Source organism: Canis lupus, chromosome 6 (assembly GCF_011100685.1).
Source record: "Canis lupus familiaris isolate Mischka breed German Shepherd chromosome 6, alternate assembly UU_Cfam_GSD_1.0, whole genome shotgun sequence".
NCBI lineage: Eukaryota > Metazoa > Chordata > Mammalia > Carnivora > Canidae > Canis > Canis lupus.
In genome coordinates, this window is record NC_049227.1 from 41,233,420 (window position 1) to 41,249,344 (window position 15,925).

The 15,925-nt window shown below is 42.7% G+C and overlaps 1 long non-coding RNA gene across 1 annotated transcript in view; it reads left to right on the forward strand.

The window, feature by feature from the left end:
• LOC119872346 overlaps positions 1 to 8,575 on the forward strand; it is a 29,703-nt gene extending 21,128 nt beyond the window's left edge. The window contains exon 4 of the long non-coding RNA XR_005360393.1: positions 8,473 to 8,575. This is a non-coding gene — a long non-coding RNA (uncharacterized LOC119872346). The remainder of the gene's footprint in view (positions 1 to 8,472) is intronic.
• Positions 8,576 to 15,925: the final 7,350 nt, after the last annotated feature.

Sequence of the window (15,925 nt, forward strand, 5' to 3'; positions counted from 1 at the left end):
ATCAGGGAAATACACATCCAAACCACAATGAGATACCACCTCACACCAGTGAGAATGGGGAAAATTAACAAGGCAGGAAACCACAAATGTTGGAGAGGATGCGGAGAAAAGGGAACCCTCTTGCACTGTTGGTGGGAATGTGAACTGGTGCAACCACTCTGGAAAACTGTGTGGAGGTTCCTCAAAGAGTTAAAAATAGACCTGCCCTATGACCCAGCAATTGCACTGTTGGGGATTTACCCCAAAGATACAGATGCAATGAAATGCCAGGACACCTGCACCCCGATGTTTCTAGCAGCAATGTTCACAATAACCAAACTGTGGAAGGAGCCTTGGTGTCCATCGAAAGATGAATGGATAAAGAAGATGTGGTTTATGTATACAATGGAATATTACTCAGCCATTAGAAACGACAAATACCCACCATTTGCTTCAACGTGGATGGAACTGGAGGGTATTATGCTGAGTGAAGTAAGTCAATCGGAGAAGGACAAACATATGTTCTTATTCATTTGGGGAATATAAATAATAGTGAAAGGGAATAGAAGGGAAGGGAGAAGAAATGGGTAGGAAATATTAGAAAGGGAGACAGAACATAAAGACTCCTAACTCTGGGAAACGAACTATGGGTGGTGGAAGGGGAGGAGGGCGGGGGGTGGGGGTGAATGGGTGACGGGCACTGAGGGGGGCACTTGACGGGATGAGCACAGGGTGTTATTCTGTATGTTGGCAAATTGAACACCAATAAAAAATAAATTTATTATTAAAAAAAAAGAACCATCATAACCAAGACACGTCTTGGTTAAGTTATTGAGTTCTTCAGGCACCAGAAAGAAAAATTTATCAACTAACTTAAAATGTGTGGGTTGATGAAGGGGTAGTGAGTACTCACTGGCCTCAAATATTCCCACAATAATATTTGATGTCAGAGCACAATAGAGCAATGCCTACTATCTAAGGCTAAGTTTTTCTGGAAGTAGTTGATATGAGAGTAATTTATTTGGGAGTGGAATCCAGGAAGGAGGAATAAAAGATGAAAGAATCAAGCAGGGAGAAAAGGGAGGAACACTACAAAAATATATTAAGTTGGTTATTGCTAGAGGCCATTGGATGCTCAGTCCCTTGGGAGTGTCTTAGAAGTCTTATGAAATGTGTTTCTAGACCACCCAGAGAAGGAAAGTGCAAAGACCGTGGTCCTTTGACATCCCAGAGATGAGATTAACTCCTCTGCATGTGTAGGTTGTCAATACTTTAGTGGAAGCCTATATCTATGAAGCCCCATATAAGGAGCCAGAAACGCATCACACATGCCTGAAGCAAGGTACTACAACTCCATGAAGGTGATTGAAACTTATGCAGATGGCTTGTTGCAGTTGTGGCTGAAGTTAAAAAGTAAGGCAGTGAAAATTTGAAATAGTGCTAAGAGGTTTTGTCTACACCTACAGAGTTCTGATGAAAAGAAAGTATTAACCTGTCATATCATACTCTGCTGAGAAATTTTGCAAGTAAAAAAGGAACAGGCAGACATTCTCACATGTGAGGGGACTCTGTCTGTAGCAGCCACAACACAACTTAAATAAAACTTTTCAGCTGCAAAATCAGCCAACAACAACAACAGTAACAAAAAGTAAATGAAAAGCCATAGGAGCAGAAATATCTCAATATGCAATGGCATATTTTTTTTTCTAAAAAGAACTGATATAAAATTTTAAGAAAATGAGTGAGCCAAGAACTCTATGTCTAACAAGCTATAGATCAAGTATAAAAGCAATAGTCAGGCATTTTCATACCTGTGGGAAAACAGAAGACCACAACTTCAAGCCCTTCTTGGTAAGCAAAACCAAAACAAAGGAGGAGATGAACTGGAGAATTCAGTGTTAGAGAAACTGTAGTAAAAGTACTCATCATGAGCATTGTGTTAATTTAAACATAAAAGTTTAGTTCTAAAAAAAAAAAGGTTTAGTTCTACTATAAAATGAAGTGATATTAAAATTTTTGAGCAAATGAAAATAACAAAGTCTAGAGGTGAAAGTATTGGAAGAGTGTTAAATGTTTAGTTTTCATACCTCTAATATTGAAGCATGAGCTTAAACACATAAGTCCAGCTCCTATTTTCCATCATCTTTCATTCTTTTTTTTTTTTTTTTATTTTATTTATGATAGTCACAGAGAGAGAGAGAGAGAGGCAGAGACACAGGCAGAGGGAGAAGCAGGCTCCAAGCACCGGGAGCCCGATGTGGGATTCGATCCCGGGTTTCCAGGATCGCGCCCTGGGGCAAAGGCAGGCGCCAAACCGCTGCGCCACCCAGGGATCCCTCATCTTTCATTCTTAACCCAATTCTTTGCTTTCCTTTGAGGCACATCAGATGGATTTGTATATTCTATTTTCAATTCTTTTCCTTCCATTCTTTATTAAACCTACTCCACTCAAGCTTTTGCCACCAAGCAAGGTACTGCCTCTGCTCTGGGTATGACTGACATGTTGAATCTCATGGTCACTCACAGAGCACACCCTACTTAACCAAACTGGCTGTATTAGACACAGTTGATCACTTTTTCCTCTTTCCAGACTCTTGAACTCTCTTGTGTTCTCCCTCATGCATCTCTCCCTCTTTGGTCTTCATTACTCATTGCTACTTTTCTCTGCAGCCTCTGGAATGCCCAGGGCTCAGCCCTTGGACTCTTTCCTTTCCCTTTCCACACTTATCTCATAAAGATCTCATCCAGTTTATTGACTTTAAATATTAACTACATTTCAACCTCCAAAACTTTCATGTCCACCTGCCTTCTCAACATTTCCTACTAGAAATCCAATAGGAATCTTAATTTAACATGTCCAAAACTGAGATCATAATCCTCCTCCAGAACCCTTCAGCTTTCTCATTTCAGTCAATGGCAACTCTATATTTGTAATTTCTCAGGTCAAAATGCTAGGATTATTCTTGAATCCTTCCCTCTCCCAGCCATACTCTACATACAGTCCATGAAGAAATCTGTTTAGTTAAAAAAAAAAAAAAAGCTTTAAAACAGAGCCTAAATTCAATAACTTCTGACCACCCTCTCCTGCTGCTACCCTATTCTGAGCCATCATCTCTCGCCTAAATCACTGCAATAGCCTCCAAGCTACATTCTCAGCAAAGCAGCCAAATTATTTTAAAATAGAAGTAAAATCATTTGTCTGCTTAAAAGCTTTCAATGTCTCCTCATTGCTTCAAAATAAAGGCAGAAGTCTTTATAATGCTCTGTAAAGCCTTAAGCCACGGATCTGCAAGCTACTGTCTGAGGGCCAAATGTGACCTTTGCTTATTTTTTGTACAGTAGCCTGGGAGCTAAGAATGATTTTTACATTTTCAAATGAGTGGGGAAAAAAAAAAACAAAGAAGGACATGTAGTGACACATGAAAATTATGCAAAATTCAAATTTCAGCATCCATAAATAACCTTTTATTGGAACACAGCCATGCATATTCGTTTATGCATTGTCTCTGGCTGCTTTCACCACTACAACAGCAGGGTTGAGTAGTAGCAGTGAGACCATATGGCCCACAAAGCCTAAAATATTTACTAACTGGCCCTTTACAGAACAAGTTTGCCAACTGCTGCTTTAAACAATCTGCTCACTCCTGACGATATCTCTTATAACTTGCTCCTCAACCCCCTCTGCCTTTGCTCCCTTTTCTCCAGACTGGTCTCCTTCAGTATGTCAGTAATTTTTCCTTAGGAGCTTTGTATGAATCTTTCCCACCACAACACTGTCCCCCAGATAGCCACAAGGCTAACATCTTCATCCCTTTATTCAGTTAATTTGTGAGCTCCATATAAAATGAAAATGTGGGACCCCATGTTCAAAAATTATTAAGAATCCGACACGTTAACAGCAGAGCATTAAAGCAAGCACGTAGGTAATGCACCTAAGAAACTGGCTGACCACCCCATTTCAAACAGTGACTTCTCCCCTGGAAGCCTCCAGCCCCTGTTCCTTCCATTTTTTTATAACACTTTTCAGCATCCAGCATACTGTATAGTTCATGTATTTATTATATTTATTATTTAATATCTGCCTTCCTGGCTAAAATGTAAGCTCCATGATGGACAGGGATCTTTCTCTCATTTTTGTATTCTAATACATTGAATTGTGCCTGAAATCTAGTAGGTGCTCAGTAAGTAATTATATAAATTTTATTGAAAAAGTGTATGAAATTCAGCAATTTTCATATTATTATTTTAAACTCAAGTAAAATAAAATACTTTGTTATTATAAAGAGCATTTCTACTTGTGATTTACAAAATTATTCTGTCTCTTCTTTCATTTGTACAAATAATGGCTAATGAATACATGACACTAATAAGTACTAAGAAATATAGCTGATGGAGATAACCTTCTAGGGAACTGCTGTTTTTATTTTGTAACTTTGTAGTATTTTTAACTCCTAATTTATGTACATGTATTATTTCCGCCAAAACTAAGGTTGATCTTTAAAAAGATAAAGGGTAAGAATTGAAAAAAGTTGTGTGAGTCCTCAGATTGAAAATGACATTGTCAAAGGGAAAAAAATAAAACCATACCTAAACAGAAAAGTAAATATAAACTAAAATAGTGAAGCTGCAGAACTTCATTGAAGAGAAATGTAAATCTTGGTAAGAAAGGGGAAAGAAATAACAATGATTAAATTGACATATACTTCAATGAATCCTTTTCTTATCTTCAAAAACCATAGCATAAAGCTCTTCAGAGCAAAGCATTCTTCATTATTAGAGATATGATTTAGGGAGTAAAAACAGGCAAAATGGGAAAAGTAGCCTTCATCCAGGACTCTGTCCTATTGATTTTATTTCGGTCTGGTATGCTTATTTGTGCAAAACTTTGTAAGCACTGAGGGATCTTCGTCTAGCCAGGTCTGCATGTTCCCAGTTGCTCTCACTGTTGATTTATACTATCTAGGTAGAATTTTCTTGACTTCTGCTAAAATAAGAAAGTGTGATGTTTATCTGCAATACACCTACTAACTCTAATCCTTTTATTACTGTAGTTGGTATTTGTCGTTTGTGGTCATCCAACATCTTTGTACACTATACCTACGGTTTGATAATTTCTTCCTTGTGAATCCCACTTTTCCAAGTAGAAGTAAGAAACTTATATTTCCTGTCTCCCACACAGCTAGTGAGCAGGCCTGTGACCCACAATCTGCCAATCAGTGGGAGTCTTGCATTACAAAGTAAGTAACATGAGAAGTGGCCTTATGTGAGAGAATCCACCTTCCAAGAAGTGCAATGGTGAATGTGACTTATTCTTCCAGGGCAGCACTGGTAAGCTGCTGACGTCCAGTACTGAGTGTCATTGGTTGTAGACAGACACTGTGCTATCTCAACTAGAGCTGCTCCCACAGTAGAAAGGCACTGTTTCTCTCAGTCTCTCAGTCTTCCAGAGATTCTGTGGGTCAAAACACATCTTTAATAAGCTCCATTAGCCTGAGTATAATTTATTACTAAAAACTAAGAACTCTGACCATGTATAAAAAGCCTACAGGGGCACCTGGGTGGCTCAGCAGTTGAGCACCTGCCTTTGGCTCAGGTCATGGTCCCAGGATCCTAGGATCGAGTCCTATATCAGGCTCCCCGCAGGAAGCCTGCTTCTCCTTCTTCCTATGTCTCTGCCTCTGTCTCTCTGTCTCTCATGAATAAATAAATTTTTTTTTTTTAAAAAAAGGCCTACAGCTAACATTATACTCAATGGTAAAAAGCTGAAAGCTTTCCCTGTATGATCAGGAATAAGGCAAGGATTCCTCCTTTTGCCGCTTCTACTTGACATAATACTGGAAGTCCTAGCCAGAGACATTAGGCAAGACAAAGAAGTAAACATCTTCACAGCAAAAAAACAATCAGCACAATGAAAAGGCAACCTACATAATGGAAGAAAAAAAAATACTTGCAAACCATAAATTGAGGGTTGATATCCAAAATATATAAAGAACTCCTATAACTCAAAAACAAAAAACCCTCCAAAAAATCCAACTTAAAAATAGGCAAAAATGTTCAAAGAAATCATCTAAAGGTACATGACCAAAAGGTAGATGAAAAGATGCTCCACATCACCAATCATCAGGGAAGTGCAAATCAAAACCATATTGAGATACCACCTCACACCTGTTAGAGTGGCTATCAGTAAGACACAAGAACAAGTGTTTACAAGAATGTGGAGAAAAGAAAAATGCTTGTGCACTGTTGGTAGGAATGTACATTGGCTCAGCCACAGTGGAAAACAGTAAGGAAGTTCATAAAAAAATTAAAAATAGAACCACTGGCAATTTCATTTCTGGGTCTGTATCCAAAGGAAATGAACATAGGATATTGAAAAGACATCTGCACTCCATGTTATTGCAGCATTATTCACAGTATACAAGATAATGGAAACAAAAATGTCTGTCAACAGATGAATGGATGAAGATGTGACATCTATATGTCTACATCTATCTATCTATCATCTGTCTATATATGGTACACAATATACACAAATACTCACAGGCACACATGCAATGGAAAATTATTTAGCCATGAAAAAGAAGGAATCCTGCCATTTGTAACATGGATGGATCTTGAGGACATTATGCTAAGTGAACGAAGTCACAAAAAGACAAATACTTAATGATTTCATTTATACAAGGTACCTAAAGTAGCCAAACTCTTCGAAACAGAAATTAGAATGGTGGATACCAGGGGCTGGGGGTGAGGGAAAAGGGGCAGCTGCTGTTCAATGTGTATAGACTTTCAGTTTTTCAAGATGAAAGTTCTAGAGATCTGTGGCATAATAATGTGATTACAGTTATCCCTAATGAACCGTACACTTAAAATTGATTAAGATGTGGGACACTTGGGTATCTCAGTCAGTTAAGAGTCTTCCTTTGGCTCAGGTCATTGTCCCTGGGTCCTGGGATCAAGCCCCAGGTGGGGCTCCCTACTTCTCCCTCTCCCTCTGCAGCTACTCACTGCTTATGTTTCCTCTCTGTGTGTGTCAAATGAATAAATAAAATCTTTTTAAAAAAATGGTTAAGGTAGAAAATTTTATGTTATGTGCTCTAAAAAAAAACAAAATTAAGAACCCTGATTAATACAACCTCTAGTTTTTAAAAGTTACTTAAGCTCATATTTTAACTTTATTTTGGATAATAAAGCTTTATTTGTTTGGGTTCAGTTCATGAACACTTTCTAAACAAGTTCTCTGATCATCAGGCAGACTAAAGATGAGTATGTCTCATACTCATTGAACAAGTGACACACAGAGGCGATGGGGACAAGCTGTCACTCACCAAGACATCTGTGGGATCTCATAGCCAGACTAGATGTTGGAGATGCCAGTGATTACCATGGCAGTAACCATCAACTTGGGCTTGTTGATCTGCTTGGCTTCCTATTCATAAGCTTCACATGTTTCTTATATACAAATAGGAGAAAGTCTATGAGTATCAACTCTGAGTTGACTTCCATGACTACTCTTTGAATTAAATTAACCTTTCCCATTTTTCATTCTTCAGTATCCTTACTGGAATAGGATCCTCCATCTCCAACTGAGATCATAACAAGCTAGGTTTTCAGTGATTTTTCATAGGAGACTAGCTGTGGGCTTTCCAGTCAAAATGATATGGAATATGGATCCCCTGTACCAGGAAAGTGAAGAAATGCTTGTCCTGAGGAGAGGTTCCATGAGAGCCGGAGTACTCCCATTCCTCCCAATGCAGGAATTTGATGACTGAGGCAATGAAGTTCTGCAGTTCTCAGAAGTGGAAACCATGGCAGAGAAGTTGAGGGAAACGCAAAGAAGACATGCCTTGGTGGTCCCAGTACCTTGTAGTAAAATCTGTAGGAAGTCATATCAAAAAACAGTCTAAACTTCTAGACACCAAAAGCCAGAAGAGTTTTTCAGGTGGCTGTTTCTGAGGGAAAAAAAGCAAAGATTTGTTGGTCAGAACAAAAGATCATTCATTTCAACATTAGTTATAAGGATTGAGAAGGCAGGAAAAGTCTGATGCAGTCTCTCATACTGGTTTTCTTCATTCTCATTGTTATTGTGAGAGTGGTTGGAGTAGGTGGCCTGGGATTGGTATGTTTCAATGTCTCTACAGTTGCAATTACTCCCCTTGGAGTGAAGTCCCTAAGGACACCAAGTGTGTCATCAATGCCAGCTTTATGTGGTTTCCAAGTGGAAGATTGTTTTCATCTGAGTCTACAAGTACTTGGACTTTGCTAAATTTCCTTGGCAACTGAACTAATTGACAACCACCTCTTGAAAGCCATCCATTCCTCTTAATTTTAGAGTCACCACTCTGCTGGAAATAATAAGAAAGCTTGGAACTGAACTGTGTTCTGCTTTGTTGGCCTATTTGGAATTGCAGCCTAGAGCCTACTCTGGAAGGTTTTGCTCAAACTGTTCTTGAAGGTTAAAGGATTTTGATCCTTTCACTATTTACTCATTTTCAGGTCATTGAAAGCTTCCCGGAGTAACATACTGCATTCACAGACAGTGATCTCATCTTGTATCCCACTTCAGGTGAGTACAGAGGCAGGGGTTGATAACCTCAGGGTTGAAGTGCCTCAGGCCTGACCAGTACTAGGCCCAGGTGGTGAAGTAGTGTCAGCTGGTAGGCAGAACCTTTTACTGGAAGAATGAGAAACTATTGCAGGAAAGCTGCCCAGAGGACCATAAGTAGCTTCAGAAAACACAGATTTCCGGATAACTTTCCTGTTTAAGTCTCAAAGGGAGGGGGAAGATCTGCATGAGAACCTTGTGTACTGTGGCAAACCCATAATTAGCAGGCAATTCAGGAAGATATCTCTTAGAGGTGGCTCTGTCCCTCCAAGGGAAAATGAAAGAACCTTAGAAATCAATGTCATAAGCCTGAAATGAAAACTTATAGTTAGTAAACTGTGATTTAGAGGTATTCTAGCCTCTTCTACATGTTAACAATAGCAATTACTAATGCTTACTCAGCACTTTTATATACCAAGCACTGCTCTGAGTAATTTACTAAATTCATTTATTAATCCTCACCAAAACCCTATGAGGTAAGTCCTATTATTACTTCCATTTTATCCATTTGGAAATTAAACGCAGAAAGGATAATGGTGGAAGTCTACCCAGCACTTAAAGCTAGCTCCCGGGGATCCCTGGGTGGCGCAGAGGTTTGGCGCCTGCCTTTGGCCCAGGGCGCGATCCTGGAGACCAGGGATCGAATCCCACGTCGGGCTCCCGGTGCATGGAGCCTGCTTCTCCCTCTGCCTATGTCTCTGCCTCTCTCTCTCTCTCTCTCTCTCTCCCCCCCCCACCATGTGTGACTATCATAAATAAATAAAAATTAAAAAAATAAAAATAAAAAGCTAGCTCCCTAAGGAGAATCTCATCTGGGGAAATTCGCCATCTACTAGCAGTCAAGAGTCCTGGCTTCCGCTGCGGATTCCTCCACAAACTCCGTATCTCCTAGGATGAGTCCTACGGCTTACCTCTTAGTTAACTGGTCTGTGAGCTGGGGTGTTAATGCCTTTCCTGTCCACCTCTCAGGGAAGAGCTGTTTTAAAGACCCAGTAAGATGAAGATTTGAAAACGCTTTAACAGCGCTGAAGGCAACATGTGTATGGCTTCTCCATATTATTTTTCATTGTTAACATTCATTTTTAAGACCAGTTGGTTTCAGCTTTGGGATTTTTAGGTCCATGATCCCAATCTTGTAAATTTGGTTAAGGAATTTCAAACTCTCTAAAAAGATTAATTAATGACCTTTGTTTGAAGTAGAAGGACAAAGGGCCATTCTGAATTTCCAAATTATGAAGACAAAGACAAATAATATGGTGATCCATCGCAAGAATGCATACCTATGCCAACTGCAAACAAAATAAGCAGATTTTTTTTTTTTAATATTTTATTTATTCATGAGAGACACACACACAGAGAGGCAGAGACACAGGCAGAGCGAGAAGCAGGCCCCATGCCGGGAGTCCGACGTGGGACTCGATCCGGGACTCCAGGACCACACCCTGAGCCGAAGCAGAGGCCCAACCACTAAGCCACCCAGACCTCCCCACAAGAAGCAGATCTTAAAGCGACATGGAGAATAATAGAACTAGAGGAAGAGCAGACTTTGTAAACTAGTGCTTCACTTATAGTAGGAAAATTTTATTGTTTTACTCCATGAGTCGTTTTAATACTCTCTATAGACTCCCAACCTACTGAGGCTGATAAAGCTTCATGGTTTCTTCTGGAAGCCCACTCCCCTATTCTCCCATTCATGAGATCATTAAGGTACCATAGCCTTGAGGCTTTCGAAGGAAGGGAGGATGCGGGGCAGTCCCCTATCACTGGGGAGGAGACTATGTCCCTGTACTTTTGCCAAAGATAATCATCTCAGGTAATTTGTTTGAAACTTTTAAAGGGGCAAAACAATAAGAGGGAGAGAGTGTCTCACAGACACAGAGTTGTGATGGTTCTTGCCGGTGAGGACAGTAAGATTGGTCATCCTGCTTCAGTAGTAGACACCACCCCATCAAACCTACCTTCTAAGACTCTCCTCCTCTCTCATGACTTATCAGATTCTTCTTTTTTGTGATTGCCTCTAAAGTAAATGTTGACCTTGGTAGTGCTCACAAAGCTCAAACCAATTTAAGAGCCCCATTGTTGGCCAGGAAACGATACTATCTTGATTTTACTTTATGAGAAAAGATTGGCCTCAAGCCCAGGAACCACACCTTTAAGCTCCATTACAGAGTACGTTACATAATTCAAAATGGTTTATGTAGTGGGTTATGCTCTGTTTGATAGTGAAGCACTATTTCACACTTTCTTTGATGGGCAGAAGCATTGACTACATTTGTATTCATTCATTGTTTGCAGTCATTATTTGCATTCATTCAATGTAAGAAGAAAGGTCCCTCCTTAAGCAAAGGCATAGAGGCATGTAGCCTATTCTGTCATTTTGCCCCCAAATTCATTATTACTTCTTTTACTCCTCTTTATTTCCCTGTTCCTATTCTTCCTACTTTCTCCTAGACTTCTTTTGTTGAAGTGGCCCTAGCTTTGTTTCTCTCTGCTCAGGCTCTATCCCACAGTCTTGGCTGCCCCCAGCATAGCAGACCTGCCCACCAGACCCTGAGCCTAATGAGTGCCCCTCCCCAGGTGGGTTTTTCACCTAGTCCAGCACTCTTCCCATTGTCATTTCTGTAAATGGTTCCAAATTTCTCCTGGTTACTGAGGCTCACAGCACAGTAGTCTCTCTGACTTATCCCTTCCTCTACTCTCCACAACCCATTGATCACCAAGATATAGTGCTCTTCCCCTTTGGTGCCAGAGTGTCTCCTCTTCTCAGTACCCTCCATTTCATTATCCACTACCACTGCTCTCAGAGTTTATCATCTGTGACACTGTACTGTGGCCTCACATTTCATTTCCTTTTAAATCTGGTCAGTATATGGCCCCAAGTCCCTAGTGGTGGTGGTGGTGGTGGTGATAGGGATTTTAATGGCTCCTCATTGCCGCATAGAGACAGTCCTTTCTCCTTCATCAGTGGGAATATGGGACAAGTGTGGAGCATTAAAAAATGGCCACAGTGATTTTGAGCTCTTTGTACTGGGAGACAGAGATTCTTCCCCCACCCTTTGAATCTGAGCTGGCCTTGTGATTTGCTTCGATTAACTGAATGCAGCTGGAGTGACACTGGTGATTTCGGGGCCTTGTCCGGAACAGTCCATGACGCTTTGGCTCTCACAGTCTTAGAATACCAAGATTGCCACGTGAGCAGGGCTAGATAGAGGAAATGTGAGAAACATGTGGCTAGTCATGCTCACGGCCCTAGCTGACAGCCGGGCAACTCCCAGAAGCCCATCTCCTTAACTGCCTCTGACCATAGATGCATGAGGGAGCCCAGCCAAGACCAATAGAAAAAGTACCCAGTTCAACCTAGGTCAAACTGCTGACCCATAGAGTAGTGAACCAATTGCTGCTGGCATCTTTAAATTTAAATTTCATTTTTTGAAATTTTAGTAAAAAACATATAGAATTTATCCTCTTTACCATTTTTAAGGGTATAGTTTAATAGTGTTTACTCTAATCCCATTGTTATGTAACAAATCTTTAGAACTTTTTCATCTTGCCAACAATTGGCTTATTTCACTCAGCATAATGTCCTCAAAGTTCACCCATGTTGTAGCAAGTGAAATTGTGGCTGTTTTAAAGGCATTATATTTTGAGGTGGTTTATTATGTAGCTAAAGTTAACATAAAAAGGGTGGTCTCAAAGAATCAGATTCGTTTAGTCTGGGAGAAGGACTTGAAATCAGGTGAAAATACCAGTTAGGATGTTAGTTGGAGGAAAAAAAGCCAGGGGAAAGACTTCAGAGCCAAACCACAAGTCATATAGGGAAGCTTAGGGCCTGGGGTAAGGCCCCTGGGTTCCCTAAATTGATCTTCAGAATGACATCAATGGAACGTTAAGTTCATGATGAATAGGAGTTCTTTGACTGATGATGTTGAAGAAATGCTATGTATGAGAAACTGCTCTTGGAAAATCCTTATTATCATTATATTAAGAGTCATGAGAGGGACACCTGGGTGGCTCAGTGGTTGAGCGTCTGCCTTGGCTCAGGTTGTGATCCTGGGGTCCTGGGATCGAGTCCTGCACTGAGTTCCCTGCAGGGAGCCTGCTTCTCCCTCTGCCTATCTCTGCCTCTCTCTCTGTGTCTCTCATGAATAAATAAACAAAATCTTAAAAAAAAAAAAAGTTGTGAGAAACCCTCTATGCTTATTCTGGCATTCCTTAAATGTGTTAATTTATGGAATTACCCCTCAAGTTTGAAACTTATGACGTTGCATTATCGTCCTACAGAACACATAATGAAGGGGCTAAGTGCAAACAGTGTTTCCCAAATCATTAAGCCATAGTATCCTTTTGTCATACGTATTTATTGATATCTTAGAGTCTGTATTTCAAGAAACATTGCAGCTCTGTTCCATAGAAATATATTAAGAACCACATATGTAACTCTAATTTTTTAATAGCTACCTTCAGAAGAGTAAAATGGAACTGTTGAAATTAAATGTTTTATCTAATCTATCTATACTATTATCATTTCATCATGGGACTGCTCTACTCACTTATATAATTTATACATAAGTTATTGAGATTTTTTCCCCTAGTGAGTCTTCAAAATCTGAGGTGTATTTCATACTTAAATTCCCATCTGCATTTGGACTAGCCAGATTTCAAGTGTTCAGTAACCAGCTGTGACTAGTGGCTACTGTATTGGACAATCCGGCTCTAGAGAGCCTGGCAGAGAGCTCAGATATGGCTTTTCTGTTACAGGCTTCCCATAGGTTTGCTTTGATTGGTTGCAGTTAGGTCCTCCCTTTCTTCTGAGGGATGCTATTGGGAGCATCCATATATAAAATAGGCCTGTGTTTATTATAAGACTGTTCATCCTAACATTATACAGTGTTAGAGTTCTCTTTATAAATATCATGGGAGAAGTATATTTCTGCTCCTAGAATCTAAATTGTTTTGCTGTGTTCTTTTTTTCTGACTTTCTGGACAGTATAAATTGTGTAACTCACTTCCTATCTTTCATTAGCTACCAAAAGTATAGAATCAAATCTGTGGCCCACACATAGCATGAATATAGGATAGCATTTCCCCAAATGTGTTAAGTCTATTACTAGCTTACAAAATGCTAGTGTTATTTAGAACCCATTTTGTGAAATGCCTCAGCTGAAGGAAGTGGCCACCTATTGAGATCCAAATGATAACTCTGATAGGGAGGTAAAAAAAAAAAAAAAAAAAAGAGTGGAGTGAGGACCTAGAGACAGCAGTATAAGAATGGAACAAATGTCAGTGAGGAGACTTTGGTCTGGGCATCTGGTCCCACAGTCTTGCCTGATCAGTTCTGGGCACTTGGAAATTTTGACCAGAAGGTTTTTATTTATTTTTATTTTTATTTTATTTTTTGTATATGTTTTTATTGGAGTTCGATTTGCCAACATATAGCATATCACCCAGTGCTCATCCCGTCAAGTGCCCCCCTCAGTGCCCGTCACCCAGTCACCCCAACCCCCCGCACACCTCCCCTTCCACCACCCCTTGTTCCTTTCCCAGAGTTAGGAGTCTCTCATGTTCCATCACCCTCACTGATATTTTCACTCATTTTCTCTCCTTTCCCCTTTAATCCCTTTCACTATTTTTTATATTCCCCAAATGAATGAGACCATATAGTTTTTATTTATTTTTTTAAAGATTTATTTATTTATTTTATGATAGAGAGAGAGAGAGAGAGAGAGGCAGAGACACAGGAGGAGGGAGAAGCAGGCTCCATGCCGGGTGCCCGACGCGGGACTCGATCCCAGGACTCCAGGATCGCGCCCTGGGCCAAAGGCAGGCGCCAAACGGTTGAGCCACCCAGGGATCCTCCCATATAGTTTTTATTTTTATTTTTTTTTTTAATTTTTATTTATTTATGATAGTCACACACACACAGAGAGAGGCAGAGACACAGGCAGAGGGAGAAGCAGGCTCCATGCACCAGGAGCCCGATGTGGGATTCGATCCCGGGTCTCCAGGATCACGCCCCGGGCCAAAGGCAGGCGCCAAACCACTGCGCCACCCAGGGATCCCCCATATAGTTTTTAAACCCTGCCCCATGTTGCTGAGAATAGTGGTGACTGCCCCTGGCTACACGGTGGTGGCCCACATGGGCTAGCGCCCAGGGCCCAGAGAGTCCTTAGAGCCGCAGTGGCAGGCAGTGGTGCCAGTAAGGGTCTGTACTTCCCTGGTGAGTTTCCTGGGCAGAGCCTGACGCTCCCTCCAACCGGCTGAAGGTGCGCTATTTCCCTTGAATTCCGGCCAGCGTTTGTCTTGCTTGACGGCTCAGGCCACTTCAGGGATGTTGGATGCTCGCGCAGAGGTCCTGAAAAACTCTTAACAGCCTTTGGCAATAGATCACCCAGCCAGCGTCTGGAGGAAGGGCGCAGGTAGCTGCGAGAATTGTTTAGTGCACGAGGCATTGGTCACCGACACCTCCAATTCACGGAGTGTCACTTTACAGTTAGTCACCTCGTTACGGGGACAGGGATGGGGATTTCCTTGCTGGGCGCACCCCACCCTGTCGCCTTCTATCCCAAGCTGCCTTGCCCACAGGCCAGCTTCCTGCGGCCACTTCATCTCCATAAGCGGAGATTTCGGCGCCTCGGCCGAGCCCTCAGCTCAACGTTCCACCACCCTTGAAGACACTCCTTGAAGGGGTTGGGGAGAGGGCCCCCGCCACCCGCAGGATGGGGCCTGTAGAAGGGGCGGAGGGGAGGGAACGGAGCGCGGAGCCACAATGCGCTCTCCTGGCGGCCGCTAGGGGGCGGGGCGGACAGGGCCCGGGGGCGGGGCGGGGGCGGGGCGGACAGGGCCCAGGGGGGTGGGGCGGGGCGGACAGGGCCCGGGGGGCGGGGCGGGGGCGGGGCGGACAGGGGGCCGGGGGCGGGGCGGGGGCGGGGCGGACAGGGCCCGGGGGCGGGGCGGACAGGGCCCGGGGGCGGGGCGGACAGGGCCCGGGGGCGGGGCGCTGGCTCCGCAGGGGAGGGCGCGGAGAGGTGTCTGGACTGTGCGGGCTCCGCGGTGGGGGCCTGTGCACCAGGGCTCCGGGGTCTGGGTGCGCTGCGCAGAAGTCGGGAGAGGGCGGCGGCGTCCGTGTGGCGCCCCGGGCCTGCGGCGCCAGCTCCCCAGGTCGGGTGCGGTCCGGGGCAGCCGTGTGCGCTGGGAGCGGGGGCGGCCTCGGGCTGCGGTTGGGGCGAGGGAAGGCGCGGCCGGCCGGGCTCTGGCCTGCGGACAGCGCCCGTCTAAGGATTGGCGGGAGGGGGCGTGGAGCCCAGGGCTGGGGAACCCCGAGGGCGCGGGGCGGTATGCGCCGAG